Source organism: Ascaphus truei, chromosome 5 (genome assembly GCF_040206685.1).
Source record: "Ascaphus truei isolate aAscTru1 chromosome 5, aAscTru1.hap1, whole genome shotgun sequence".
Taxonomy (NCBI): domain Eukaryota; kingdom Metazoa; phylum Chordata; class Amphibia; order Anura; family Ascaphidae; genus Ascaphus; species Ascaphus truei.
This window is the reverse complement of record NC_134487.1, coordinates 53,458,856-53,486,647: the sequence shown is the minus strand read 5'-3', so window position 1 is coordinate 53,486,647 and position 27,792 is coordinate 53,458,856. Positions and strand designations below refer to the sequence as shown.

Sequence of the window (27,792 nt, the reverse complement as noted above, 5' to 3'; positions counted from 1 at the left end):
TCTTTGACAAAGGCCTCATGGGCTGAAACGCGTCAGAAGTAGATCCGTCAGCACTACACTCGTTCAATAAAGTTTATCAGTCACCAGTTCAGCCTCCTCCTGCTTCTTCATCTTGACGGCTGTGCATCATTTCCTGCCTCCTGTGGGAGGAGTTCCTGTTTGCAATTTACAGGATTACTTGCAAAAAGATTTCCAATGTACTGTACTAACAGTTTTGGCACCAAAACACGGATTCAAACCTGAAGTAATTAGTGTTACATACAGATTTAAACAGCAATATGATACCATATAAAGGTGATTAATTTATAATCAAATGTGAGTAATTATATTTCCTACCTTTTGCCATTTAAGCAGTGTCTCTTTTCTCTTTGGTGAAGAAGTTACGCATTTCACCAGAGAATAATTGAAAGTCTTAAATGAAGTGGTACTAAAAAGATTCTAGTAGACAGGACAAGAGAACTGCTGGAAATATTTGCTAGTAACTGCTGCTCAACGAGTTTCAAAGTCCAATATTTCCTGAAGTATGAAAGAAGAGTTCATAAATAGGTGCATGGTCTTCATCATATAACTTATCAGGAAAGACTGATGAGGAAATCAACATAATCGGGTCTGAGGTTTCACAGAGGATAAAAAATGGGGCAGACTAAGTGAGCCAAGTACCTTTCTATGTTTGGGAAATCATTATTTCTTTTTTTAATACATCAAAATTTCATCAAGATGTTTCTTTAAGTAAGACTATTTTGTCTTTGGTGTAACATTAAAGCTGTAGTCCATTCAAGAACCAGAATAGAATGGCAGTGACATGTCTAAGGGGTTATGTCTAAGGGATTAATGTTATTATAGAAAATTAGACACCTAAAAGGTGTTTTTTTCTACTTTTCAATGTTTCTTTGTTAACGTGTCACATCACAGGGCACCTCACTACCAGAGATCTCCGACCTGTGCCCAGAAAGGTTAGTGTCCACTGCCCCCAGAGCCCGTAGTGTAGGCTCAACCTTCTATATCCTCTATTGGCTTCCCAGAGACATAGGTCTTCATTAACCAGACACAGGAAGCTAATAAACTTTTGATGTCTTATTCGCAGGGTACACCAGCAGGTTAATCGAACATCCAAGTACAGATAAAACATGAACGTGCAAATAATCCCAAAAAGGGGTTAGTAACTTCTTTCCAGGATACCACCAAGGCTTAGAAATCCTGGGCTCTGTTAGTTCATGTTAGTGTCTTAAACTGAGCCCAAAGTTTACTCCACGAGAACAGAAAGAGTCCTCTGGCCACTTGCCTGATTACTAGGGGAACATTGTGCAAAAGTTGCTTATAGCTTCCTGGCTACCTAGCCCATTGTGGTGGGTAATGCCACGCGCCGAAGCTGGATGCCCTAAATTAAGAAGACCCCTTCCAGGGAAAAGGGAAGGGGATCCCTTCCAGGGAATGCCACCCTTCACGGATGCACCAAGGTTAAGCAACCCTGGGCTCCGTTAGTCCATGTGAGTGACTTAAGCTGATCCCAAAGTTCAGTCCAGAAGAACAGAGATCTCTGGCCACATCACAGACATCCAGGGGAACCATGGCCAAACGTTGCATGTACCCTCCTGGCTACCTAGCCCTGTGTGGTGGGGACCACCACCCACTAAACCTGGATGCCTCAAATAGTTTAACAAAACCCCAATAAAATCCCTCTGGAGGCCGCCAAATCTTGAAGCTCTAGGTAGCTCTACTATGGGAGAGATCGTTGATATCCTCCTCCACTCTGATATAATCCACATAAAGACTCACGCTGACATACTTTTTTTTTTTTATAACTTGTATTTTATTGAAATATTTGTACATGAAATACAATAAAACATACGTTGTATAGTTACTTTGTGCATCGCAATAAAATAAATACAATCTTTGAAACATATTGTACTGTATATAAAGTGGGGGTTCTACGACTTTTTGTGCCCTACAGAGCCGTGGTGAATGAGGTAAAACAGGGATTGGGGGTAATGGGAGGGAAAAAAAAAGGGGGGAGGGAGATGGGGTAGAGGAAGGAGGATTAGGAGTTGGGAGAGGGGATGGGAAAGGATGGTATCTTATTACTAGATGTTGGAATCACCGGGTCAAGTGAAATATTCCAGCTGTTGGCAGCAATATGTGTGGGCTAGCTCCTGCCAGATATGACGGATGGATATATTGGGGTCCCCATGATCACCCACTCCTAGGGGAGAACGCATCTATCACTATCAATGCCAAATTGTTTTACTCTCAACCCCGGGGAACCCTGACATTCTGATACTCCAATTAGCTCCTGACGATGCTGTAGACCAGCGGTGCGCAAACTGGGGTCACAAGATTTTTTTTTGGAGGGGGGGCGTGGGCAGTTGCAGAGGTCCCACACTCTTCCCCCATGCATTTAAATTAAATGCCGGGGGATCACAGGAGGCCTCTGCAACCTCTACTTACTGAGGTTCAGTCGGCTCCAGGACGCGTTACCATGGCAACGCGGGGTCAAATGCCGCCACAGGGTCATGTGACGTGATGTCACACAACCTCGCGGTGTCATTTGAAGCCACATGAGGTAAGGAGGTCGGAGCGCACCAAGGAGGAGAGCAGGCATGGGGGGTCGCAGCAAAAAAAGTTTGCGTGCCCCTGCTTTAGACTAAGCTTCCACAAGGCAAGGATCCTCCCTGAGTGCTCTCTAGCAGCTGCTACTCCTGATTGAGTAGGCAGGTGTAGCCTTCCTGGTCCCATTTAAAATCACTCCACCAATCAGGAGAGAGGTGGGTGGCTAAAACAGGCCAATCAGATGAGGGGACATGGCTATAGCCAAGAACCTGCCCAGGAGGAGTACCACATATGGGAGGTACTGCAACTTTGAATTTGGCCAATCCAATGAGAGCCAACAAGCCCCTTTCTCAACTGCATCAAACCTTTCCACGGCTCCAGGCGTCCTGCTGTGTTTGGTGCCATACTGTGTTTGGTGCCATGCTGTCGGAGCAGAACAAAGCTCCCATTTTGTTCTGTTTGTTCTCCCAAAGGCGGTCAACCTCTTCCTCACCCAAAAACATACATAACACAAGGCTTCATGTCCATATAATGGGCTCCCCTCTCCAGGAATAAAATGCCTGATATTCACACACTGCTTACAGTGATTAAAAGCCCCTTTGCAGAGAAAGTCCAGGTTAACCCTTGAGTGTCCACAATTTCCTGCACCTAGCGGTAGCACTGCTTTTAAGCATTTGAACATACTGTATAAATACATAGGCATTCACCCTGTACCCAACATTAACCCTTTGTTGCTTCCATAGAAACTTGCTAGAAGGGCTTCACCTTTATTTTTGTAACCCTGCTTCCCATTTCGTCACAACATGGTAAGCTGAATCATGGCAGGGAGGGATTTGATTGCCACAAGCTCCTTCTTTTTGATCAATGTGTTTTCAGCATTATCTTGTACAGGTAAAGTGCACATTGTAGCCTACCTCCTGTTGTTCCTGAGATTTTATATGACTGTAGCACACTGCTAGGAATTTCCCTTTACCCTGCATGTCAGTCCTGGTAGCTGCAGGCAGTGCCGGGGATAAGTCCTCACAAGGCTCTGACATGTGAGTTAACCACAATTATGTTCATATAATGTTGCACTTTCCAGGCACATGTTTGGCCTTGTGTTAGTTCTAGATTGCTGGAAGGGTCACCTGTTATAGATGATCCTGTTGCCACAATGAATCTGCCCAGATACTGGGGCAGAACATTTGCCACACCCTGGGTATAAAAGGTGGGGATCCATCATTTTGTTTTCAGACCTCCAGACCCCCAGGGAAGACTTGGCCCCAGGGAGGATCCAAATAACATCAGGGAAGATCCCAATTAACCTTCATCAGGGAAGATCCTGTACCACCTAAGAGGATTTCAAGGAGGTCTCCAGGTTCTCCTAGCCTGTAAAGCAGGCAAGCATGTTTATTATGTTCAGCATAGGGACTGTATCCCAGTGTTATGGGATCCCTAGGAAAGGTGCAGAAAAGTATCTACATGGCTGTAGGGAGTAGTTCCATCCTCAGGGCTAAGAAGGGTCCTGGGGTGGACTGCCAGTGATTTCTGGACACTGGTCTGGATCTGTAACTTGGCAGGGCAAGAGTGGAGCCACTATGTGACTTGCCAGTGAGAGAGGCTGATTAGCACTATTTTAGAATGCTGAAACCCAGTCCTGTTGTTGACCAATAAACCAGTTTAAAGTTCCTGGCGTCCTGTTCTATTATTACACTGCTCAGCAAGAGCCAGTGCGGATCCTCAACCATGAGAAGATTAAGGTAACCACTGAGCTATTCACCCACATTCTTTATTCAGGTACCAAACCTGTTTAAAGAGACACTAGAGACTGTATAATATTTCCTCCTTTTCACTATTTCCTCCCTATCCCTCATGCTGGGGGGTGGGGGTGGTGGGGGAGATAGGGGTATTATATGCAGGAAGTGGGTTAAGGATGGAGATATCCCTTCACTTAGATAAGCCTCCTATACTGTACAGAATACCAGGTGGAAAAAAATATCCTATTTTTTCAAACAAATATGAGCTAAGATAGGATGCACATAGAACTTTTAACAATTTATTACAAGATAAGAGTATAAAACCCTCACATACAATAAGACAATGCACATCCTTGAGTTCTTATTACCATGGTTTTTTCATTTGGTCTTCCAGAGCAGTGGGTTTTGATACCTCAGGGCAATGAAAAACACCAGATCTCTGGAACAGAATATCAATACCTACAGTATGTATTTTCACATGTACATATGTATTGGTTGTTTCTAAAACCTGGTGTAGCTGATATCCACAAGGATAGGTTTGAAAAGTATGATCACAAATACATTTCTTTGCAATGCTTAGTAGAGCTATATGATTCCAAGTGCACTAATGACAAATGTAATGTTTTATGGGTTACAATTACTTACCCACACTGTTAAACTGACAAGGTTCCCTCTACAGGTCTACCCCAGTTGTAGAACATGCTTAGAGAAAGTGTCACAAGCACTCATTTAGTTGGCACTGTAACAATAGCTTGACTTGGCAGTTACATTATGATTCTCTAAAAATTCCATATTTTTGTTTGATTAGAAGAACTGAAGAAAAATAAACAGTAATGAGCCTTTAAAGTATAAAAACTCTATTGTAGTGTTACGTTAAACAGACATAAGCAAGTAAGGGAGCCCAGCTATTACTATCACCCACAATGTTAAAACTGGAAAATCTAATATTGAATGTTATTGAGGTTGGTTGAGTTAAACATTTCAAATGAACATGATGACCTTTTCAAAACAGTGGCTACATTATGAGTGGTGAAATATGAAAAGTATGAGGTTGTATTAATTTTGTTAGCACATGCATATTTGAGGAAGGAAAGTATGAATTCTGGTTGTTTGAGGGTGTAGGCAAGTGAGATCCAGACTGTTTATGATAGGGGACAAAATGTTTTATAGTCTAAAAGTGTGTTCGGATTCCTTTATATAAATGTATAAATATATAACTTTAGTTGCAGTGTGATACCAACTGTGCATTTACCTCATTTTGATTATATGATTGTACAGACATGAAATACTATATGAACTATATATTTTATGTATACTTATCAGTTTACTATCATTAGTCAAATATACACTACCTAGAATGTGATTTTCAAAATGATACACTCCCCTGTAAACATAAGAAAATCCGCTTCATAAAAGGAAATACAAATAATAAATAAAACATAAGCATGTTTAAACATATTTTTGGAGACATCTACTCTTTTTCACAGATAAATATATATCTGATATAGTGGGTGAGTCTTTCAAAACATTGTGGCTAGGGGAGGGGGGTTCCGGAGCTGAACAATGTTAATTTTATTAAAGGGACACAATGGGTCCTACGATACATATCACTGAATTTCCCCCCAGTACTTTCCCAACACCCAGGGGAAACAAAATGGAGCTTTAAAGTGTCACTTAGGCCAGTAGGAAGCCGTGACATAATCCATTGTTTCTGCCTATTTGCCCCTGCATGGCACGGGGGATTTAAACCTGCACAAAGAACCAGTAGCACATTTGGAGGAATGTATCTCAGAAGCATGAGATCCTCGGAGTTGAAATTGAGCTCAGCTCTGGAGACCCCCTCCTTCTCATACAAGGGGAAAAAATGAGTCTTTTTCATCAGACTGCTCCTTAATTACACATGAGATACAAAGCCACCTATATATTTCCTTGTGCATTCTGGTCAACGTATAATGTATCTTTTATACATTAATACATAGAGATGCAAGATGCCTTTTTTAGTGTCAATGCTGTACTGTAGATGCCATAATCTGAATCAAGGTATCATTATAGTATGGAATGTGAAACCACCCCCTTGCACATCAAAATCAGTCCCCATAACTGTAAACCATGCAGCTTTATTCAGCTCCAAATTCACAAAAGATATGGGGACAAGAAGAAAAAAACACTGCCTGCTGAAGGAAAATAGGAGTGAGTCAGCTGCATTTAGCACATCTACCAAACATACTCACTGACTAACACATTTACTGGCAGCTGACCTCTTACAGTCATCATCAAATATTTAAACAGCTATACCCACTTTGAACATAAGCCATCTGAGTCCTCTATTTATAGTGGCTATGGAAATTAGTGAATATCTTACAAGCAAATGACCATTATAAACAGAGTATGGGGCCTATGCTATAAGCCTCGATAAGGCACTTATCGAGGCCTTTTCACCAAAAGGGCCTACTGCTATTCAGTAAGCCCCAATAAGTGGCCGATAAAAGCCTTTATTGGCATTTAAAAAAATAAATAAATAAAATCGCCAGGCGAGCCGCGATAAGCCACTTATCGGCAGGTTTCCACATTCGTTCAATTCTAGTAGCCTCAAGTAGGTTATTGGGACTAATCGAGGCTCTAGAATGGTGTTTTCACACAGAAAAACCTCCCGCCAGGAAAAGTTGTCGTGAAAGTGGTGAGAACCTGTCGATAAGCCGGCGAGACAGGACTTAGAAAAAGAAAAACGAAATTTTCCTGCCTCAGATTGATGCCGGGAGTTTCCGAAGCTGAAATCCATTAATGTCAGCACCAGAGGCCCCTGGCATGAATCACATGCAATAAAAATGCTTTTACAGGCAACTTTATTAGCTTAGCGGCTAACCGCTATGGCAATCAAAGACTTAACCCTTCCTGCTACCCACCCACCAAGGGCCAAATACCCCTTCACCCACCCCTTGCTACCCACAATGAACACTAATACCACCTCCTATACCCCCACATGATTGATACCAGAAGCTGTGGGTGTCTGGGGGTTCTCAGGTGGTCTCTGTGGGTGTCCAGGGGCCCTTGGTGGTCCCCACGGGTGTCCAAGGGCCCTCGGGTGGTCCATTTGGGTGTCAGGGGGCCCTCGGGTAGTCCACCCAGAGGTCTGGGGGCCCACGGGATCTCCCCGCGGGTGTCCGGGGGTCCTTAACTGGTTCTCGCGGGTATCTGGGGGCCCTCGGGTGGTCCCTGCGGATGTCTGGGGGTCCTCAGGTGGTCCCCTCAGGTGGTCCCCATTAGCCTGTGGTACCAATCCTGTGCACAAATAATTTTTTGCAATACATTGAAATAAATACACACCCCCCAACACATAACACATACAGTACATTAATGGGCAAAATAACTAATATCCAGATCTGGATAATAGATCATTGCTCATTCAAAATCAAATATTTGCCAACTAGCATAAATAAAGTAAATAAAACGTTCTACTTAACCCTGCAATCATGAAGGGCATCCTCATCAGCATACTCCAGGTCCATGTCCTCCGTTGCCAGTAAGAATACATGAAAAAATACAATCTAATGGCCCCTAAGCCCTTAATCACCTTATCGATTAATAACGGCTATAGTATTAAAGGTGCTAACCCCTGTGCCCCGCTACCCACCCTGAAGGCCTAACTACCCACCCTGGACCCATTATACTCACCTTCTTCCCATTTATTAGCACAGTAGTATATCATACCCATATAATATGTCACATAATGGTCATAAAAATGCTAATAAAATAATGTTAATATAAGTAATCAAGGCCAAAAAAAACAATAATCAAAGAAATACACAAGCACCTAAATACCCCAACAATAAAAGAACTAAATAGCCTAATAGTACATATCACAAATGATTCTCTATCACCAAATAGCAAAATTATTACAATTATGTTATTCCAAAACAATACAATTAAGTAAACAACTATCCAAGCAAACTATTAAACAAATAAAACCACTAGCCAACCAATCAAATAAAGAAATAAAACCAGTAGCCAACAAATCAATTTATTAATTTAAACCAGTAGCCAACAAATCAAAGAATTAATTTAAAAAGCTAACCAATCCTAAAATGTACTAAAAAAAAGCCATCCAAAATCAAAACAATTTAATCCAAACAATAAACAGAAATTGCAAAAATTACAAACAATAGAAAACAAGCATTTGCCAAAAAATGCATTGCCTGTCACTGTATTTATCTGTACCAAGGGGCACAGATTAATACAGGTCAATAACAAACATAAAAATACATAAATACTATCAAAAAACCTGAAAAAAGACATTTACATAATTCAATATTTCTCTTACCTTTAGAAGTCATCACCCTCTGACTCCAGGCGATTCTGCTAGGGTTCAAACCGCGACGTCATCACCAGCAATGCAACGCCATCCACCTTGAAGATCAGGAACAGGTAAAAAAAAATCTTCTTTCTTTTATCTTCTATCACCATCTTCTTCCTTCATCTGTAATTATTTTCTTCTTTTCTTTCATCTTCTTTCTTCATCTGTCAATCCAAAGCCCCATGGTAAATCAACAACAGGATGTTGTTACGTTGGCTTGTTGAGGTAAAATGAGACATACAGGCCTTATATATGGCCTGTGACATCACATTTTATGGTCAGCTGGTACAGCTCCAATCCGATTGGACGCTGGATAATGTACCCACATTCTTTTTTTTTTTAAAGGATGTGACGTCACATCCTTAAAACCACATGGCTAATCACATGGTATTACAGCCAATGGGATTGAAGACAATCCCATTGTTTGCTGTACCATGTGATTGGTCACGAGCTACAGGCCCTGGTATGGGGCATCGGGTGCTGGTTTCGCCGCCATTTTTAAATCGTCCGCGTCACGTGACTGGGGGATTTAAACAATGAAGGAGATACCGGCACCCCATATCTGGGCCTGTAACTCGGAAACAGGGGGTCCCCAAGGCTGAAATCAATGCGGTTCATCTTATGAGACCCCCTGCTCCCGCACACTATTAATAAAAATGACATTAAAGCAGTTTCATTACTTTAGTGGATAGCTGCTACTTTAATTAATTTTTGTGATTTTTTTATTTGGATTTTAATACTAGTATATTGTAGCAGGGGGTCTCCGGAGCAGAACTGCGTTGGTTTCAGATCTGGGGACCCCCTGCTTCCCGGGATACAGGCCTCGTTATGGGGTGCCGGTATCTCCTATGCATTGAAATGTCCCGATCACGTGAAGCGAGACATCTTTAAATGCAAAGGAGATACCGGCACCCCATACTGGGGCCTGTATCTCAGGAACTAGGGGGTCCCAGGACCTGAAATCAACATGGTTCTGCTATGGAGACCCCCTGCTACAATACACTAGTATTAAAATTAAAACCTTACTAACATAGGCCCCTATGTATCTATTTGGTAATACTTTAGGAGTTATTCTACCCAAATGGATAGGGCAATTCCTTATGTTGATCTTGATGTAATTTCCATTGTAGCTAAAACAAAAGTGAATAGTTGATAAAAAATAGTGAATAGTGTTATTAAAAATCTGTGAATGAAATATGATAGTATATTGTTGTTGGGGGAGATTGTAATTGGGGAATCTTATGCCAGATTCTGTTTGGAGGCTTTGTGGTTATAGCTTTGATGTTAAACTTTGAAAATGCTATTATCTGTTTTTTTCTTTTTATTATTGTGTTAATGTGTTGAATTTTGAAATTATAATTTTGTGTAAGTGTGTTTTTCTGTGTATCATATTGTTTTTTCTGTATTGTAATGTTGTTGCTTATTGCTTGTAAACCCAATAAAAAAACTATTAAAAAAAGTTTTTTTGTGTGAAGTTTAACATTAAAATTGTGCAGTTCCTTTAGTTCCTTTTCATGTTAGAGTTGTAATGAAACAAAAGCCTTTGTTTTGCATTCCATGATCTGTTTAACAGTTTTTTTTTACAAAATGTAGGCAACAATAGATCCCTTTGGGTGGCACAGCAACAATATCACAGAATGCACTATGCATTTTGCTTTTGTCAGGGAATAACTACGGATAGGGATATCAAGTTGCAGTAAACATTGCAGACTTACTGTACTGTACGTATGAACTTTTCTTTCAATGCATTTTATTTTTCTCCATCCTGTCTCCAAAAGAAAACTTCACAATTATATAATATATTTAACTGGGAACTTCCCAAATCATTTATCTTCCCAGGACTGAAAAAGGAAATATGAAGTATATTTGGTCATTCACTTACAATCATTTGCCAAATGCAAAAAATATTTAATATTTATTTCATATTCTTTAAATGGATTGTTGGGCAATAATCCATTTACTCTGGCATCAAAGACATCAGATTTGTACACGTCTGACATAGACCTATATGTTTTTGTATTACTCCTTCATACCTTTAAAGAGTTAAACTGGATGCTTCAGCTGTCTGCAATCTGACACCACAATGAACATGTGCTTAGGCACATGACTGAGACAGCAGCTTAGATGGTGATGAAAGAAAATAAAGTCACTTCTACCTAAGCATATGATTGTTTGTATCTGCTGGCTGATACCACTCCACTCCTCTTTCCATGATTGCCCTGTTGCACTTTTGCACAATGCTGTAAATACTGCATTTTTTTGCACCACATCCACAGTCCCACAGAACACTGTCATTGACCCATATGCAGTAAAGTCCAAATGCTATATTTCTCAGCATATTTGAAGCATGTGTAAAAAAAGAAACCTTCAACCTATTCAAGATAGGGTTATAAGCGCTAACAATAGCCTATATACCCACACCAACAAGGATAGTTAGGCATCCTGAGGGGTGGATACAGCACTAATGTTTAAGCATGAAAGAGATTAACACACGCCTAAACCTACACAGGAAGACTGACACCACAACCAAGGGTACTGCCCCCTATCCCACTACCCCTTATTTTACTTCACTGTAATTAACCTAATTGTTTATTTGGCTATAGAGGTTAATAGACCAGCAAATAAACTGTTAGAAAAACAGTGATACATCAACATAATCTTACAATGTCACCAATCTGGACCTGTAGGGAAGCGATTTCATTTCCTTCTCTCTCAGAACTAATCAATTCTGCATATTCCATCCTCAAGGACCACCCAAAAAAATAAGGGGAATCCCCAAATAAGCCACAAGCCAAAATATCAAAAAAATTCTGCTGTCTCAAGCAAAGCCCAATCCACAGTTTTCAAGCCAAAAATTAGCAAATAAATTAAAATGCCAAAAGGCGAATGTGGTACAACTGGGAACTGTGTTAAATGTTATGCTAACCTATCAATGAACATCCTAAGGAGAAAATTAACCATAAGTAAGATCATGCATTATTATTATTATGGTTTATTTGTGAAACGCCAACATATTCTGCAGCATGGTACAATGGGGTACAGAGTTATGTACATTACATAAACAGTTACATACAAGTGAGGACAAACACACACAAACAGATACAAAGAGGTAATGAGTACCCTGCTCATGAGAGCAATAGTAAGAGCAAGCAAGACAAAGGACTTTGAATCCACAGCTGCATTCAATCTGAACCCCTTCAGTGTACACCTGCATCGCCCCAAAGGCGGATGCCTGATGGGGCTCCCCGATAGCTTTTTCCCTCAGCACAGAACCAGTGTGTGAAGGGTTAACATTTGCTTGTGCTATGTGGAACATCAATTCCACCAACTGGAATGTTAATGAGCCAGGAGGACAACGAACTTTGAATCTACAGCAGTATCCAATCTGAACCCCTTCAGACAGACAGTCGTTGGCGCAGCAGAAAGGGCAGCCAAATGGCGTGAGCTATTTGCTACCGTTCACTGATTTGTGGTGATGTTAAATCTTCTCTATTTCAATCTGAAACTCACCAGCCCTTTTATCCCCTGTACCCAATTTCTCAACTCAATCTGTCCATGAAATGTATGTGAATTGACTGTATAACCTCTGTTCATTTAATGTAACCACTTATTGTTATAACTCTGTGCCCAGGACATACGTGAAAACGAGAGGTAACTCTTAATGTATTACTTCCTGGTAAAACATTTTATAAATAAATGTCTTTATATATAATGTATAACCTTGTTCTCCTATGTACAGTAACCATGAATTTGTAACCATGTTTCTGTCATCATAACTCTATGCACAGGACATACTTGAAAACAAGAGGTGACTCTCAATGTATTACTTCCTGGTAAAACATTTTATAAAAATAAATAAAATGTACAGGACATAAAAAACAGATACAGTATTGGTGAGAAAATATTTTTAAAGCTAAGAGGGAGACAATGCAGTCATTACTATATAATGATATATATCCCTGGATGGTCTTGTGTATAGATACATATCATGAGCCATAACAATTCACTTACGCAAATACCCAGGCAGAAAAAAAACCTCACAAACTCTGATAACTTGCCATTTGGAAAGTGGTGTCCCAAAACCATCCCCAGCAAAAAAAAGGGGTTGGGATTGAACTTTTTGGCTTGCTTGTTCATTGGATCAATTGCAGGGAAATTCCCATTGAAATCAATAGGAGTTTCCATGCGATAGTACCCCAAACGTCACTATCACAGTTTAATTAATAACCTCCATTGTATCCAGTTACTAACTCATCATATCCACAGATATAAAGTGTTGGCAGTAGACTATAAGTGTTATTATCTAATAAAATACTGGCATATCCATTATTGGATTCATAGAAAAACTGGACTAAACAGTCCCAGGATCAGTGTGAGAGTCCAGATGGAAACTGGGGCTCAATCAGAGTTAATGAACAGTGTTCAAATATTTATAAAATAATGAAAGAGGTAATCCTTTCCCAGTCCTGATAAGAGCTTGATTGTAGAGGGGGGGTTGATGAAAGGGTTAAATACTTGGAGTTAGCATTAATCCTGACAAACTCTCACTGAGAGTAAAACTCCCAGGACGTGAAATATGCAGAGTTATACTCCTAAACCCTTATAGTATATATTTAACACTCCCCCTGGATCTTTACAATATTGAAGAAAAAAGAGAGAGGAAACTCACTTATGTGTTGATGTTTTTCTCTGCTGCCTCTGGAAAAGGTAAGGAGCCTCCGGTGTGCAGTCCGCTGGTTTGGCATTGAGTAAAAGAGAGTTTGCGTCGCACCACCCGAACAAAGGCAAAGTAGAGAGCGTAACTCCAAAATTAAGTTTAATCGACCATGAAAAAGAGGCAAAAACGGGCCAACATGTTTCGCACTGCAAGCGCTTTATCAATATATAGGGTGACCAGTCGTCCCTGTTTAGCCGGGACAGTCCCGGTTTTTCATGTGCTGTCCCGGTTTTTTATGTGCTGTCCCGGTTTTCAATTGATTCTCAAAATGTCCCGGTTTTTACTTGCGGTCCTGGCTTTTGGGGCTGCGGGGAGTGGAGGATGCTGGCTGCCCTCCCAAGCGGGAGGGCGGGCGAGGGGGGGGGAGAGAAAGCAGGAGATGTCGGCTGTGATTGGAGAATGCCGGGCGGGGGGCGGAGTTTTGACGAGGTGCTGCAAGCTGGGCCTCTGCTTCCCTCAGCACTGCCCCCTGCTTCTCTCCTCCAGTAATGCCGGGTCCTCCCCTTACTTAGGCTCCGGCTCTCTGTCCCTCCCTTTAGGCTCCGCGGGCCTGCCAGTCTCATCTGCACTGGCAACCTATGCTGCTCCAGCAGCCCATCCACGGGCCCCAGGTAACCCTCATGCCCCCTTACCCTCTCAGGCACCTTACCCACCCCAAGGGGGGAGAGGCCTTATTTTTGTGTGCGTTTGCAGAGGTGGGCTGATTGTGTGTGTCAGAGTGTGTGTGTGTGTGTGTCTATGTGTGTCTGTCACTGTGTGTGTGTCTGTCACTGTGTGTGTGTGTGTGTCACTGTGTGCGTGCGTCACTGTGTGTGTGTGTCACTGTGTGTGTGTGTGTGTCACTGTGTGTGTGTGTCACTGTGTCACTGTGTGTGTGTGTCACTGTCTGTGTGTGTTTGTGTCACTGTCTGTGTGTGTGTGTGTCACTGTGTCACTGTGTGTCTGTGTGTCATTGTGTGTGTGTGTGTGTCACTGTGTGTGTGTGTGTGTGTGTGTGTGTGTGTCACTGTGTGTGTCACTGTCACTGTCTGTGTGTCACTGTCTGTGTGTGTGTGTCACTGTATGCGTGTGTGTGTGTCACTGTCTGTGTGTCACTGTCTGTGTGTGTCACTGTTTCACTGTGTGCGTGTCACTGTCTGTGTGTGTGTGTGTCACTGTCTGTGTGTCACTGTGTGTGTGTGTCACTGTCTGTGTGTCACTGTGTGTGTGTGTCACTGTGCGTGTGTGTGTGTGTATGTCACTCTCTGTGTGTCTGTGTGTGTGTGTGTGTGTTTGTCACTGTCTCTGTGTGTGTGTTTTTGTCACTGTCTGTGTGTGTGTGTGTTTCTCACTGTCTGTGTGTGTGTGTTTGTCACTGTGTGTGTGTGTGTTTGTCACTGTCTGTGTGTGTGTATGTCACTGTCTGTGTGTGTCTGTGTGTGTGTGTGTGTGTGTGTGTGTGTGTATGTATGTCACTGTCTCTGTGTGTGTGTGTGTCACTGTGTGTGTCTGTCTCTGTGTGTGTGTGTGTGTCACTGTGTGTGTCTGTCTGTGTGCCACTGTCTGTGTGAGGCTGTATCCTGCCCTCCAAATTCCATCAACATGGCTGCGCGACGTCACATCATGCACATTGCCATAACAAAGAGACACTCATGACGTCAGGCGGCATCAAGTTGACATGACAACGGGACTTATTATGGCGCAGAGGCATCAAGTGATGCCACATTGTCATGGCAACATGTCACCGCCTGACATCAGTGTCTTGTTGTCATGGAAACGTGTTGCATCACGTGATGTAATTTGTTTTATAAATAATTTTTTAATGTGTCCCGGATTTTCATTTTGAAAATCTGGGCACCCTATCAATATACCTATATAAAAGACATAATTGGCCATTATTATTATTAGTCAGGATTGCTGTGGTTGTTTGCTAGTTCTGCCTCTTTCCTCGCTCTCATCCATTCCGAGACCCTTTAAGATTTTTTATCCATATTTTATCCATTTTTATATCAATGTTTTTATTACCATTTTTATTTTAGCAGGCTTCCCTCTGGCCCCCCTTACCTCTGCAGGAGAACGGGGACCCCCGTGGTATGTCGGGGAGCTGCGGGGGCAATCGTGCATGCGCGGAGGTTCGCGCGTGCGCAGAAGAGTTGCGGCGGCCATTATAGTGAGCGCGAAGGGGCAGAGATGGTGCTCCGTAGCGCAGGGACTCTCCAAGGTCGCGCATGTGCAGAAGAGAACAGTGGCGGCCATTACAGCATTGCGCACATAGCCGACATAGCACACGCGGCCCCAATAATAGAAAGGCTCTCCAGGGACTGCAGTTCCCAGCAGCCCCAGGGGCTGGAACCCAGGTGACACCAGGGAGCCAATGTAAGAGTGAGATTCTCCTGAGCAGAGAGACATACATTGTTGCGAACAGTGAGTCAGTTGGATCCAGGAAGAGATTGGGGAAGGTAGTGTACAGAGAGCAGTGCTCTACTGTACTAGGCCAGAGAAACCCCAGGCCCCAGGTAGGCCCCACTCCCCACTAGGTTTAGTGGGTAAGTTCATAGGGAAGGCCCTGTTAGCATTCCGTTTAGTTAGGGATACAGCTGCAGTGCTGTGTGCTCTGACAAGAAGAGACAGTGTGGCTTGCAGTGCAGCCACAGCAGTTAGTTTGGCAGTTTCAGGAAAGGCCCCTTTCAGTGCGAGGGGTGTTGCTTTCTACAGTACAGTGTTATGTGATATCACCGGTGCCAGTTGCATGTGGTGATCGCGGCCTGCATCTGGGCTCAGACAGGCTCTACTGCAAGAGACATTCTGCGGGTGAGACGCTCCACGAGGGAGACACCTCACGCGGAGGCGGATTCCTGTTCCTGCGTCAGACCCTTTTTGAAGAGCTTTACACCCGGCATGGACGTGTGCCCGGGCAGGTATCTATAAGTGCACCAACTATACACACGTGAGCAGCGCTGCCACACATCTGGGTGGGGGTCCAGGACACTGGGACGCTGGTGCAGAGCACCCAATTATTGTGGGCACTGTATGGTTGGGTTACTATTGGGTGGAGAGGCCAAGGGCCTGTACAAAGGGATATTGGTGCCCTTGCACCCCATGTATGTTTGTTATGCATAGAGCTGTTGATACTCTATATTATGATACTGTGTGTTATGTTACTGATCCCTATAGTAAACCCTTTTAGCCCTAACCTTTGGTGTGGGCTGGTTACTTTATGGATGTTCCTATGTGAGGGCCATTCTACACTCCTAGAATCTCACATAGGTGGAGGCGCTGATTGAAGAAACGTTACAGAGAAGCACCCTAGGTTCCCAGCAAGCGGAGGCTCAGGCCTCCTGTGAACCTGCAGGTATAGCACCACACCTGGTAACATATAGGTTCCCCCTCACATACACTCTATATGCGATTGGGTGGGGGAATACCCATTACATTATAGTATCATTTTTATAGATAAATATATTTATAGGTACAGCTCAATCCCATTATAGCGCGGTCCTCGGGGGCCACCCGATCTGACCTCGCTATTACCGGGGTCGCAATAATTAAAAAAAAGAAAAATGGCTGCCGCACGCCTGATCGGGAGGAGGGGGGAGGAGGTGGAGTGAGGCGCCTGCAGCCCTACACGATCCCCCAGCAGCCACGTACTTGCCCCAGCGATCCCCCCCAGCCCGCACCGATCCCCCCAGCAGCCACACTTCCCCCAGTAGCCCAGCACCGATCCCCCCCCATCAGCCCCGCACCGATCCCCCCCCCAGCAGCTCCGCACCAATCCCCTAGCACCCCCGCACCCATCCCCCCAGCAGCTCTGCATCAATCCCCCCAGCAGCCCTGCACCGATCCCCCCCATCAGCTCCACGATGCCCCTAGCAGCCCCGCACCAATCCCCCCCAGCATCCAAACGATTCCCCCAGCAGCCATGACACCAGAGGTAGGAGGGAGGAGGGGCTGTGTGTGCGTGTGTGCTATGTGTGTGCAGTGTGTGCTGGTGCTGTGTGCAGTGTGCAGTGTATGCTGTGTGTGTGCTGGTGCTGTGTGGTGTGTGTGCAGTATGCAGTGTATGCTGTGTGTGTGGTGTGTGTGTGCAGTGTGTGCAGTGTGTGCAGTGTGTGCAGTGTGCAGTGTACTGTGTGCAGTGTGTGTGTAAAATGTTTTAAATTCAAGGTCCACGCTCAAACGGATTGCGCTATAACGGTTGAGCTGTATATTGATACAGCTATTTATATATTTAGTTTTTATCTTTTTACCAGGTTCACCTTAATGCGTGCTATGTTATTAGGTCTCTCCTCCCTCTAACATGATTCTGTTTGTACCCTCCCCCCCTCAGGCACATGTTCCCCGATGAAATTCTTAATTTAGTGTATGTATAGATATTAAAGTTGTATTTTTTTGTTGTTTATATTTATGTATTCGGTCATATGTGCATTTGAGTAATATAAATATATATTTATTCTCTGTGGTTCAGCCTCAGACACAGCGGTGGAGAGCTCTCTCATTGGCTATTCAATATTAGAATAGTTATTGGTTCATGGTTGTGAGGCAGCCTCATTGGTTAAAATTAGTTTAGCCTGACTACGGGAGAGTATTTCAGTTGCGGGGGTCTGACGCTACCCACAAACCCTCTGAAGAAGTCTCAGATTGCGACGAAACGCGTAAGGAAGTGTGTTACACCCGGCACTACGTCATCAAGTGGCAACACGATCATGGCCAGATCTTGCCGTGAATACCGCTCTGGCCGGTAGCTGTGAAGTTGTCTATCTACATTGGGGCATTCCCTACCTTACGACGGGTGATCTACATTCAAAGAGCTGTGTATGCAGTATTGGGACAGTTCTTCTAACTCGTTGGCGGTGATATATATGCACAAATGCTTGTTTTAATTTTATTCATTGTAAGTGCGCCTGAACTCGGCCCCACGGGAGCTCAGAGAAACGCCTCTGTTGGTCCACTGTAGGTCCATTGTCAAGGGCTGTGCCAGCCTTCCTTCTTTTGCTGGGGAGCACGTCTCTGTCCCCCTCTCTGGGACAGCAATCTCTCACTGTATTTCTCAGCATGTGTCTCTCACACATGGCATCTCTCTGGCATTGCAGCTCTGTATCTGCCTTAAACACTTCCTTATGCACGGAGGAGCCCAGCCTGATTAATTAGGCAGCAGTTGCATTAGCCATTTCAGGGAGGATTAACTCTCTATGAGCTGGAAAGGTCCCATAGCTGCCCTTTTCCAGCACCTAGGGGCCAGTGATTGTATCACGATATATATATATATATATATATATATATATATATATATATATGTATATATATATATATATATACATATATATATATATATATGTATATATGTATATATATGTATATATGTATATATATGTATATATATATATATATATATATATATATACATATATATATATATATATATATATATAGGAAATACGATACCGCATCAAGATGAAATATCAGAGGCAGCACTCCAAATGGTAATGGTAATCAAAATATTGTATTGAATCAACAAGACATCATTCCAACGTTTCGGTACACAAACGGGACCTTTATCAAGGTGATGTGTATTTTGTTGATTCAGACGGAGTGCTTGTGGTTCTTTCAAACTGCTATATATATATATATATATATATATATATATATATATATATAAAAATAAACTGTTAGAAAAACAGTGATGCATCAAAATAATCTTACAATGTCACCAATTTTCCCAATTGTGTGGTCCCTTCTGGACCTGTAGGGAAGCGATTTCATTTCCTTCTCTCTCAGAACTAATTAATTGTGCATTTTCAGGCCTCAAGGACTACCCCAAAAAAAATAAGGGGACTCCCCAAAAAAGCCAAAAGATCAAAAAAATTCTACAGTCTCAAACAAAGGCCAATCCACAGTTTTCATGCCAAAATTTAGTAAATAAATTAAAATGCAAATGCAAAAAGGCGAATATGGTACAACTGGGAACTGTGTTAAATGTTATGCTAACCTCTCAATGAACATCCCAAGGAGAAAATTAACCATAAGTAAGATCATGCATTATTATTATTATTATTATCATTGTTTATTTGTGTAGCCCATGTTCCCCCCCCCCCCACCCCCCCACCCCCAGACACAGATCGTGCCTCTAAGGTGTATTGAGGGCTGGCTACATATAATTGGGTGGTGCATACCTGCTTGGAACAGGAGGGCCTGAGTCTCCCGCGGTGGTATGAGGAATAACAGGGCCAGGCTTCTGGGGTATATGCCTCCATCTTCTTTAGCAACGGTGCAGCGCCTCCATCTTCTGACGAGACCTATAGGGATAGGTTAAGATCCTCCCAGAAGAAGCCCTGGTCCCAGGGCGAGTGATCTTAAACTCACACAGTCTCTGATATAAAATAGCAGCACTCTTAATTGTCCTTGCCCAATGATACAGCAGCACTTCATGCACAGCGGCCCACAGCAGTTCATATACAGCAGTGCATTCCAAATGTGTACAGGCCTTTCCTCCTCTCCTCTCCTCCAGGCAGTACCCTGGCAGGATGGGCTGGTTAGGGGCTTCAATACCCCAACCCCCATCTCCAGGATATACTCTCTGGGTGAGGGTAGATCTCCCCCCTCACCCGCTCAGCAGGGTGAGGGGCATTGGTCCACGCACTACAGTGCTATCAGCTCTAATCAGTACGGCTGAGTGTCTTTGCTCCTGTTTCCAGCACTCTCCACTCTCACAACTCCCACAGCCTCCACTCTCCAGACTGACACATCTTTCTCTCCACTGCAACAGACTGTCACAGAACTCTCCTGCTCCCAGGCAGAACTCTCAGACCGAACCTCACTCTTCAGCTCCCAGGACATAACGACACACACAGGAGCAGCCCACTAAATAGATACAGCCCTGCCCCTTATGATATCAGCAGGACCTCCCCTCTGTCTCAGGCCTGCTACAGAGTCAGGGGCCTACCTCTATCACACCAAGGCAGGGCTTGATGTGGGGGGAAAACCCATGATTACTACTGGCGCCTGCCCTTACCAGAGCTTAGGAGAAGGATTGGTAGCCCACTATTTCTTACAGGGGCTACACTCTCCATCTGGTGAAATCCAATGGTCCCTACTTGGACCTAGCTTTAGCAGCACAATCCTACGGAGAACAAACCTGGGAAACAACACATTGCAGGTTAGGACATAGCAAGCCATCCACCGGATGGCGTAACAACAACAGTAGCCGGGTACTCCCAACGGGGAGAACCAACTAGTAATAGTGTTTTGGGTCAGGCTTCCGCACCTTTCTCGCATTATGGTCAGTTACAGTTATATAGTAGGGCTGTACCGACCCAGATTCTGGCCGGTAGATTACACTGTGCATGTATATGTACCGTCCTATACTCCAGACCCGGACCACCTCACTGATTCGGTCCTCATTGTGGTAACCCGCCTTACCAAACTTTTTCTTAAGTATTCTTGTACGGCCTCCCTGAGCCAACTGTCTCGATTCTCTTCAATTTCTCTCATTATGGGTTCAGGCACATAAGGATACTCATACCCGTGGGACTGTCTATACCGGAACACTATGGCTCTATCTGCCCGGCTCAACTTGGTCAGTTTCTTATGGCCCATCCTGCTTGGCAGTACCCAAAACTCTGGTTCTACCAGAGCAATATCGTCATACAGAATACTAGGCCCCTTAGGAAGAATAATCTTCTGCTCTATCTCCTGGTACCGGTGTTCTAATTCATCCGCCACCTCCTGTGGAGTATAGGCACCTACCGTCCACCAATGATCAACTACAGTAGAGGCAACGTTTATTCTAACATTTGCCGTAAACTAGCCGGGTTACATTCTGGGTATGTGCTGGGTATGTGCTGGGTATGTTCTGGGCTAGTTTGAGGCACGTTTAAGGTATTTTTGCATTGACTAACGACCCATAGGATTAACACAGCAGGGATCCCTGGCAGTCCAATTCAGTTTGAATGGGACTGCCAGGGACCCTCGCTGTTAATTTGATAGGCCATTAATCAATGCAGAAATGCTGGGGCTAGTTTAAGGAAAGTTTAAGGCATGTATTCAGAATGTACCTGGGTGTTTCCTGGATTTTTTGGGGAATTGCCACTGGTTTTTGTTCGAATAAGAGTTGCCCCTACTGTATGTTGTTCCTTATCAACAGGAACCTGGTGCGGTCCATACCTTTGTGGTACCCAGTGTACAGGGGTGCCCACCACTTGTCACGGTGCTCGTATGTTGACATGGGGCTAGAAGTACCTGTCTCTGACTCGGTCTGTGATGAGACACCGGACGTACCCGCCTCCGTAGAGTGCGAGCAGCTGCGTCTACCTTTGGCATTTATGTAGTTGGTAGGATTCATTTTGGAACCCACCTGGCCTACAGGCCCTGCCTCCGCAGTAGTATGGGACCCTCGGGCCCTCCCTCTAGACACAGGAGAAAAAGGTACATGTTTAGGCATACGTATCACAGCATCATATGGTACCTCCCCATCAGATCCCTCGTCACTTAATTCCCAATCCCGCAAATCCTTGGAGTACTTGGGATTCTTACTCAATTTATCCCCACTAGGTCCCGGTGTCATGACTCGTGACAGGGCAGGGGCAGTGGCCGGGGCAAGGGCGCTAGGGACTGGGGCTGGGGCAATGTCCGTTTCCATGTGCAGTAAGCGTGTAATCCCGTGACCAGTGGGCAGTTTCTTGCTTGCCCTCTCTGCTGAGCCCCGCGATCCTCTGGAAGGACCTTGGCTATGCAGGGTGGCCATGGCAGCGGCCATAGCTGCTCTCCGCAGGGAGAACAACACTCCCGGGCCTCTTTTCCAGTCGGACCCGGAAGTGATGTCATCATGGCCGCTCGTGGAATCCCCATCCGCTCCGTGGTCACACACCGGAAGTGCATCGAGGACCGGAATGGGCAGTGGTGGATCATCGGGTCCGCGGACGGGTAAGTAGGCCACACGCCTCTCCTTCCCGTCCTCTGCAGGTTCCGTCTTCGCCTGGCGGGAGTAACGGGGTGGTGGTGTCTCCTTACCACTCCACTGCAGGCTGATGTACTCGGGTCCCTCTGGATCCGCCTCCGACGCCGTCTCCGCCGCACTGGGAGTCACCACGGTCGTGGAACTTCTACGGGCCTCAGGCCGCACCAGCGCTCGCCGTCGGGAGGTGTCCAGACTCGTCTGCTCCCTCTCTCCGGTAAGTGAACTGCCATCTTTCTTACAGCTGGGGTGGTTCGCCGGTAGGCGCATCGCCACCGATGAGACGCCATCTTCTTCCTCTGAAGATGACTTGGTCAGATCCTCCGCTAGGGAGTCACCTGGGTCTTTTGTGGCCCCGCCAGTGGTTAGTAGTACGAAACGGGCCCGCTCCGGTACCTCCACTGCGGTCGCGTTCTTCTCCGCCGGATCTCCGCTCGGCTTTGTAGTTGGCTGGGCCTTGGTTCCCACCTCGGCAGGGGTGCAGGGAACTAGGGCAGCCTCGTCGGTCGTCTCCGCCACCTCCGTTAGTGTTCCCGGAGAGGCACCCCGAGGGGTCTTGATCATGGGCCACGGCTCAGTAGGCCACAAGTAGAACGTCCCACATTGAGGGCATCGTGCCTTCGTGCTTGGGGCCGGTCCGGGTGTCCTGCAGTGTATGCACAGGGACCGGAGGTACTCTCGGCCGTCGAGTTCCACTACCAGGAAGTCTCCTGGGAACTAGAACGTGGTCATGCTTAGCTCTGAAATTTTTAGTTCAGTGGTGGAACAGTTCAGTGTTTCAGCTCCTTGCTCTTCAACAGTCAGACAAAAGTGAAGTTCCTCGCTCTCACTTCCTGTCCCTCCCTTCGCTGGGGGGAACGTTTCTGATTGGTTCTCCTTGTGCCCCCTCCCTCTGGTGGAAACAAGAGGAGGGGCACTCCTTCTTTCAGTGTGACATGGCCTGGTCTGTTGGCCAGTCACAGAACAGGTGGGTGGGCTTTCGGCTTTCGCGCCGCTCCGCTCCTTTTCCAGGGGATCTGGGTTTGGCACCAAACCCCTGCACATCTCCCTCCACATTTCTCTCACAATCTCTTTGCACGATTCACGTGTGCGCTCCAGGATTGGCAGGAATCGGCATTTTAGTTCGGCTGCTAACTGCTGGGCCGTGGATGGTGCTGCTGTCGCCATTTTGGACTCTTTCTTGCTCTGCGGAGCACATGTAGTGACGGCCGCCATCTTTGATGAGCCCACCAAATGTATATCACCGCTATTCTCAGTGTCTAGTGCAAAACTCGTTCCTAGACACTGACTGTACCCATTGACACTCTCTGATGCTCTCTGCATGCTTTCTCTCTGTGCTTTACCCACTAGTATGATGTGGCATACCCCAGGCTAGGCAGAACTCCTTCTCTGTGCACCGCACTCGCTGACGGTTCCTACAAGTACTCTGTGGTGTGTTTTATGTGGGTGCTGGCTAGTGTACCGGGCATCTCCCTAAGTACGGGCGTCTCCTACTTTTGGCCACTCATAGTGCGGGCCCTGGGCCATGGTCCCTGGACTAGTTACCAGGCTAACCTCCAAGTTGCCTCACACTATCTGCCTCAAGGGACTAGGACAGCAATAGCCATACACCCATCTTACATCACCCTCTTAGGGCACCCAGGGCGTACTGTGCGGGAATCCACGCTCCCCTGACTACCCCTGGTATTACATGCCCTACTATCTCCAGTACTTGCACGGAAGGTGCACTTCACTCTTCCCTCTCTGCCTTGCCGAAAACCTGTCCTGTTCTGGATCTCAGCAGCTCGCCTCCAAATGTAGCCCATGTCCCCCCCCCCCGACACAGATTGTGCCTCTAAGGTGTATTGAGGGCTGGCTACATGTAATTGGGTGGTGCATACCTGCTTGAAACAGGAGGGCCTGAGTCTCCCGCGGTGGTATGGGGGATAACAGGGCCAGGCTTCTGGGGTATATGCCTCCATCTTCTTTAGCAACGGTGCAGCGCCTCCATCTTCTGACGAGACCTATAGGGATAGGTTAAGATCCTCCCAGAAGAAGCCCTGGTCCCAGGGCGAGTGATCTTAAACTCACACAGTCTCTGATATAAAATAGCAGCACTCTTAATTGTCCTTGCCCAATGATACAGCAGCACTTCATGCACAGCGGCCCACAGCAGTTTATATACAGCAGTGCATTCCAAATGTGTACAGGCCTTTCCTCCTCTCCTCTCCTCCAGGCTGTACCCTAGCAGGATGGGCTGGTTAGGGGCTTCAATACCCCAACCCCCACCTCCAGGATATACTCTCTGGGTGAGGGTAGATCTCCCCCCTCACCCCCTCAGCAGGGTGAGGGGCATTGGTCCACGCACTACAGTGCTATCAGCTCTAATCAGTACGGCTGAGTGTCTTTGCTCCTGTTTCCAGCACTCTCCACTCTCACAACTCCCACAGCCTCCACTCTCCAGACTGACACATCTTTCTCTCCACTGCAACAGACTGTCACAGAAATCTCTTGCTCCCAGGCAGAGCTCTCAGACTGAACCTCACTCTTCAGCTCCCAGGACATAACAACACACACACACAGGAACAGCCCACTAAATATATACAGCCCTGCCCCTTATTATGTCAGCAGGACCTCCCCTCTGTCTCAGGCCTGCTACAGAGTCAGGGGCCTACCTCTATCACAGCAAGGCAGGGCTTGATGTGGGGGGAAATCCCATGATTACTACTGGCGCCTGCCCTTACCAGGGCTTACTCCAGTAGGAGAAGGATTGGTAGCCCACTATTTCTTACAGGGGCTACATTTGTGAAACGCCAACATATTCTGCAGCATGGTACAATGAGGTACAGAGTTATGTACATTACATAAACAGTTACAGTACATACAAGTGAGGACAAACACACACAAACAGATACAAAGAGGTAATGAGGACCCTGCTCGTGAGAGCAATAAGAAGAGCAAGCAAGACAAAGGACCATATATATGTATATATATATATATATATATATATATATATATATATATATACAGTGGTTGACAAATCACCAAAAAATCTACTCGCCACACAAAAAAATCTACTCGCCACCTAGTACCAAACGTGTGCTGCTTGGGCCAATATTTACTCGCCCGGGGGTTAAATCCACTCGCCCAGGGCGAGCAAATGTATAGGTTTGTCGAACACTGTATATATATATATATATATATATACATATATATATACATATATATGTATATATATATATGTATATATATAGACAAAAAAATAAAAAACAGCGCTAGAATGAACAAAATCTAAAAAAAATGACTCTAAGAGGACTAAAATATTAACAGAAGGAACCTATAACACGCTGATCCTGTAAATAGAAAAATAACTAAACACAATAAAATATACTCAGTCCTTGTATAAAGTCCAAGCAAAAAAAAAAAAAATCAATGATCCAAAGTGGAGATTTGGGAGTTCCTGGCAGCCTTCTCCACAAGGGAAACTGATCCCAAAGATAATCTGTAAAAAGATAAATGGGAAGGGAAGAGAGGCGCGCTCTCCTGGTGTAATATTGCTTGAACAATTTATTACACTAATAAAAACAATTGTGGTTCAACTCACAAACAACGGTTATAGCTCACAGCTTTGAGTATAATACTCAGACAGTCCCCAGCTCGGCTCAGTATATTCCTCACTGTCTCCCCTTGTGTAGTTCGCGTTGTGCGTCTCCCGCTTTGCCAATGACTCGGAAGTTATGTCAATACACACCGGCGCAGTCCCAGGCACCGCTGTGGGTGGGACTGTGGCTGTAGCACTCAGATCACTCTCTCCAATCCCCAGCCAGTCAAAAGGGGGATTCTGTATCGAATCACGCGACACACGGTAATTCAGTGAGAGATGCAGTGAGATACGCTGGACAAACACAAATTGCTGGCCGGGGAAGAATCCCAATATGTTGCACTCATTGGGGGCGTAAATGGGTTGTACAATGTATAGTCCAGGGTCATAGTAACTCTGTATATGTCAAAATATCGTAAAATAATACAATTTTATTCAAATAATAATAATCCTAAATCAAGTGAAGGGTACGTAAAGTGCATTCAAAATAATGGTGTATTGTATTGTATGCCTTTATTAATATAGCGCCAAAAGTGTACTCTGCGCTTCACAAAGAATACAGTGCAGGGAATTATAATTATACAATAAGTGCAGCAAAATCAGACAATAGGAAAGGAAATCCCTGCTCCGAAGAGCTTACAATCTAAGACTAATGGTGGTGGGTAGGCTGTATGTTGAGAATATTTGGCTCCTCCTAAGCCAAAACTAAGCAACGTATACTGATAGGGTTAATACTGTATCCCATCAGGAGTATAATGCCACAATTAATAGAATATGTTTAAATGTATGCATCAAATAGCTCAATACTATGTGGCTACCTTCCAGATACAAAAGTGTGTTTATAAATATGACATGTTGGCTTTCTATAGAGATAAATATCTGCTTAGAAAAAGGTAAATATCTTGCAAAGTATGGTATGAATACACAGTATCTTATGCAATAACAGCAGATAATAGTATCCTTGTACCAATATTAACAGTATCTCTAAAATGTATCTTGATGGTAACTCTTCACAACAAAATAGCTGATATTATATGGCTATTGGTTAACTGCCTTTATCTACAGGAATACAATGTTGTATCCTGAGCAGCCTCTATAGTAGTTGGAGATATAATCAAAACAAGTGAAAACGTCACTGATTGTAAAGATCAAAACGGTGAAGAATGACTGATACACATAGTATTTAAGGGTCTCACAGTGTGTACATAGTTCACCCTATTGTATAGGTGGGTAACACATATAATTTAAATGCAGCAAAGTAAGCAAGTACTGTACAGTATGTAAGTTTGCAAATGCCATACAACCTGTGTATCAGACAAATAGCTTGTGGTACAGCAGTCCCCACCGCCGACATCAACAAGGTGACGTCATCTAAAACTGACGGTCGATTATGCTTCTTCAGGGTGGGAGGAGTAACATGTGTTATCCCTGTCTTTCATTATATACCCTAAGTAAAGGGGAGGTGGATATCTCATGGATCCTATTCCTTAATGCTGGTGACCTAATATTCAGAGTAGCGATCTGGATAAACACTGATTGTGTTTTATTCTTTTGATCTATTGACATATCATTATTGAAATAGGTGTGTACGACTATCCTATTATTAGTATGAATTGTGGGATAAAGTATATCCAGATAAACATGCAAGAAGCTCAGTCTAACTTAGTAAACAAGTATCCCATACTTACATAGTTACATAGTAGATGAGGTTGAAAAAAGACGTACGTCCATCAAGTTCAACCTATGCTAAATTTAGACAACAGATACTTTATCCTTTATCTATACTTACTTATTGATCCAGAGGAAGGCAAACAAAAACCTCCAGAGTCATATCATCCAATGGTATCTCATAAGGGGAAAAATAAATTCCTTCCTGACTCCAAGAATTGGCAATCAGATTAATCCCTGGATCAACATATTTATTTACTTGAA

General features: G+C 44.4%; 1 long non-coding RNA gene across 1 annotated transcript in view; it reads left to right on the top strand.

The window, feature by feature from the left end:
* Positions 1–27,792, top strand: part of LOC142494378 (uncharacterized) — a 94,553-nt gene that overhangs the window by 4,104 nt on the left and 62,657 nt on the right. The window contains exon 2 of the long non-coding RNA XR_012801404.1: positions 8,608–8,705. This is a non-coding gene — a long non-coding RNA (uncharacterized LOC142494378). The remainder of the gene's footprint in view (positions 1–8,607; positions 8,706–27,792) is intronic.